The following is a 4,763-nucleotide window of genomic DNA, read 5'->3' on the forward strand; positions in this document are numbered from 1 at the left end:
ACTCAGCAGCACTGACATGTCTTTTTAACATACTAGTTACCTAATAGGCAGATTCCATTCAGAAATGTCATTAAAATCTAAATGAGTTTTTAAAAAAATATATTTTAGATTATCTAGAAATAACAAACCTACTCCATAACAAGTACAATTCAAAAAATTAATATTTGTGTATTTGTATGCAGTGCATAGATATTTGGCATTCAAGTGGCCTGGCTGTAATACAAACACTGGCACAGGTTTTTCTTACTTAAATCATAAGAACACTGACAGAAACGACTAATTATGCTCTATAGAACAAATGTCTTCATTTGAATCAAATCCCACTGGCTTCCTGCACAACTTAGGCGATGACACCTTGTACATCAACCAAGCTTTGATTTTTCTCAGCACTGTGTAGTTATTGTACCTCTGTGCAAATTCAATCAATTCTCTCCTTTTGCTGCATGAATTGATGGTTCTTTAATATCTACAGTTCCCATTTACCTCATGGCTTCAAAGCTTCAAACATGCAAGTGTAAAGGAATCAGATGTGGTGCTGTCACTTGGTGTTCGCTCACTCTGTGGTAGAGTATCACTTCCTGTTCCTGCTTAAACACTGGTGTTTCTGAGTAGCTTATCTGCTTAGCAATTTAATTAAAAACTTTTAAATACATTCTTTTTTCATAGTATAATCTTCACGTGCTTCATCCGAAGCACACTTTCTGTGTACTCACTACCTAATTTACAGCCAAAGTATTCACTCAAAGTCTCTGTACTGTTTCGCTAGCTTAGCTTAGCTCATAGCCGACTCGTTAGCACCATGGCTACTTCACCTGTCCCTCCTGCACTTTCTTGCTCATTGTGTCAGATATTTAGCTACTCCTCGGCCTCCTTTAGAAGTAATGATATCTGTAACAAATGTAGCATATTTGCAGCTCTGGAAGCCAGGATTACTGAAATGGAGACTCTGCTTCGCACCCTTCGTTCACCCGTAGCTAGCCAGGCCCCTGTAGCTGGTGCAGCCGAAGATAGCGTAGGCCCCGCTAGCTGTTCCCCGGCAGACCTCAAGCCGCTGGGAAAAGAGGGTGGCTGGGTGACGGTGAGGAGGAAGCATAGTCCTGAACAGAAGCCCCAGGTACACCACCAACCTGTTCATGTGTCTAACCGTTTTCCCCACTCGGCGACACACCCGCCGGGGGTCAAACTCTGGTAATTGGTGATTCTGTTCTCAGACATGCGAAGCTAGAGACACCAGCAACCATAGTCAATTGTCTTCCAGGGGCCAGAACAGGCAACATTGAAGGAAATTTAAAACTGCTGGCTAAGGGTAAACGTAAATTCAGTAAGATCATAATTCACGTCGGCAGTAATGACACCCGGTTACGCCAATTGGAGGTCACTAAAATCAATATTGAATTGGTGTGCAACTTTGCCAAAACAATGTCGGACTTTGTAGTTTTCTCTGGTCCCCTCCCCAATCAGACGAGGAGTGACATGTTTAGCCGCATGTTCTCCTTAAATTGCTGCCTGTCTGAGTGGTGTCCCAGAAACAATGTGGGCTTCATAGATAATTGGCAAACCTTCTGGAGGAAACCTGGTCTTGTTAGGAGAGACGGCATCCATCCCACTTTGGATGGAGCAGCTCTCATTTCTAGAAATATGGACAAATTTGTTAAACCCCCAAAAATATGACTATCCAGAGTTGAGACCAGCAGAGTTACAGTCTTACACGCCTCTCTGCAGCTTCTCTCCTCCTGGTACCCCCCCAAAAACTCATCTCCATAGAGACTGTGTCAGCTCCCAAAAAGACAAAAAATAAACTAAAAACCAGCAATAAACAACTTAAACATAAACAATCACAAAGAAAGAACAATATAGTATCCACATCTGAACCAAAGAGTAAAACAGTGAAATGTGGTGTGGCAGCAATTTTTCACACCAGCCTATTAATTAATGAAAGACCAAGACAGACTTTTAATTCATTTGAAAGCCTGATGCTTAACCTTGTCCACCCCAGCTGTAAAACTCAGAAACCAGTCTTACTTGTTATCATCTATCGTCCACCTGGGCCTTACACAGAGTTTCTGTCTGATTTCTCAGACTTTTTATCTGATTTAGTTCTCAGCTCACATAAAATAATTATTGTGGGTGATTTTAACATCCATGTAGATGCTAAAAATGACAGTCTCAACATGGCATTTAATCTGTTATTAGACTCTATTGGCTTCTCTCAAAATGTAAAAGAACCCACCCACCACTTTAATCACACTCTAGATCTTGTTTTAACATATGGCATAGAAACTGAACATTTAACAGTGTTTCCTGAAAAACCTCTTCTGTCTGATCATTTCCTGATAACAAATACATTTACAATAATTGATTACACAGCAGTGGAGAGTAGACTTTATCAAAGTAGATGTCTTTCTGAAGGCGCTGCAACTAAGTTTAAGAATATAATCCACCATCTGTTATCATCTTCAATGCTCTGTACCAACATAGAGCAGAGCAGCTATCTGAACGCTACTCCAACAGAGGTCGATTATCTTGTTAATAATTTTACCTCCTCACTACGTACGACTCTGGATACTGTAGCTCCTGTGAAAACTAAGGTCTCAAATCAGAAGTACCTGATAATTCTCAAACACGTACCCTAAAGGAGATAACTCGTAATCTGGAGAGGAAATGGCATGTCACAAATTTAGAGGTTCATCATTTAGCCTGGAGAAATAGTTTGCTGCTTTATAAGAAAGCCCTCCGCAAAGCATCTTACTATTCGTCACTGATTGAAGAAAATAAGAACAACCTCAGGTTTCTCTTCAGCACTGTAGCCAGGCTGACAAAAAGGCAGAGCTCTGTTGAGCCAACCATCCCTTTAACGTTAACTAGATGACTTCATGAACTTCTTCACAAAATAAAATTTTTATCATTAGAGAAAAAATTACCAACAATCATCCCACAGATGTAATATTATCTAAAGCTACTCTTAGTACCATTGATCTATCAATCAATCAAAGCTTTATTGGCCACATGCAGGTTGCCCTGCAGTGAAATGGGACACACACCCCCCCCCCCCCCCCCCCCCCCCCGACCTTACACACACACAACACAGACATTACATGGGGATACAAGTCAGAGATCGGTAGCGTTACAGAAAAACACTGAAATGTACACTACAATGGGAAAGTACAAGAGGAAAAAAAGAGACCTCTACTCATGCTGTGCTTCCATGGTAGGACAGCATGAGAACAGGAAACAAAAAAACTCTTCTGCACAAAAAGCAAATAATGTCCACAGCACAACATTGTGAAAGACATGACAAGCCACAGGATTGGGTGGGGGTGAGGAGTAATCCGAAGCGAAAACAGCAGCCGCCCTGCACTACCATTCCAGCGCGGCACACAGACCCGCCGTGTTCCCCCGCAGGAAACAAGCATCGAAGGCGTTTGGAAAGGAAAAGCACAAGAAAAGACAAGGACATAAGAAGCTAAGCAGGGAGACTCTTTTTCTCCAATTAATCTTTCTGAGTTAACTTCAATAATTACTTCCTCCAAACCATCAACGTGTCTTTTAGACCCCATTCCTACAAAACTGTTCAAAGAAGTCCTGCCATTAATTAATTCTTCAATCTTAAATATGATCAACCTATCTCTAATAATGTACCACAGGCCTTCAAGCTGGCTGTAGTTAAACCTTTACTCAAAAAGCCATCTCTAGACCCAGCAGTCTTAGCTAATTATAATCCAATCTCCAACCTTCTTTTCATATCAAAAATCCTTGAAAGAGTAGTTGTCAAACAGCTAACTGATCATCTGCAGAGGAATGGTTTATTTGAAGAGTTTCAGTCAGGTTTCAGAGCTCATCACAGCACAGAAACAGCTTTAGTGAAGGTTACAAATGATCTTCTTATGACCTCTGACAGTGGACTCGTCTCTGTGCTTGTCCTGCTAGACCTCAGTGCAGCGTTCGATACTGTCGACCATAATATCCTATTAGAGCGATTAGAACATGCTGTAGGTATTACAGGTACTGCACTGCAGTGGTTTGTATCATATCTATCTAATAGACTCCAATTTGTACATGTAAATGGAGAGTCCTCTTCACACACTGAGGTTAATGATGGAGTTCCACAGGGTTCAGTGCTAGGACCAATTCTGTTTACACTATACATGCTTCCCTTAGGCAGCATCATTAGAAGACATAGCATACATTTTCACTGCTATGCAGATGACACCCAGCTCTATCTATCTATGTAGCCAGATAACACACACCAATTAGTTAAACTGCAGGAATATCTTAAAGACATAAAGACCTGGATTGCCGCTAACTTTCTGCTTCTTAATTCAGATCAAACTGAGGTTATTGTACTCGGCCCTGAAAATCTTAGAAATATGGTATCTAACCAGATTCTTACTCTGGATGGCATTACCTTGGCCTCCAGTAACGCTGTGAGGAACCTTGGAGTCATTTTTTACCAGGACATGTCCTTCAACGCACATATTAAACAAATATGTAAGACTGCTTTCTTCCATTTGCGCAACATCTCTAAAATTAGAAATATCCTGTCTCAGAGTGACGCTGAAAAACTAGTTCATGCATTTATTACTTCCAGGCTGGACGACTGCAATTCATTATTATCAGGATGTCCAAAAAACTCACTGAAAAGCCTTCAGCTAATCCAAAATGCTGCAGCAAGAGTACTGACAGGGACTAGAAAGAGAGAGCATATGTCTCCTGTTTTGGCTTCACTTCATTGGCTTCCTGTTAAATCCAGAATTGAATTCAAA

General features: G+C 40.9%; 1 pseudogene; it reads left to right on the plus strand.

Moving 5' to 3' along the window:
- The first annotated feature begins 799 nt into the window (after positions 1 to 799).
- LOC146573225 (uncharacterized) lies at positions 800 to 1,671 on the plus strand (annotated as a pseudogene).
- Positions 1,672 to 4,763: the final 3,092 nt, after the last annotated feature.

This window comes from Mchenga conophoros, linkage group LG6 (genome assembly GCF_057382185.1).
Source record: "Mchenga conophoros isolate Kocher_MC1m ecotype Shallow Benthic linkage group LG6, M_conophoros_male_GT1.1, whole genome shotgun sequence".
NCBI classification, from domain to species: domain Eukaryota; kingdom Metazoa; phylum Chordata; class Actinopteri; order Cichliformes; family Cichlidae; genus Mchenga; species Mchenga conophoros.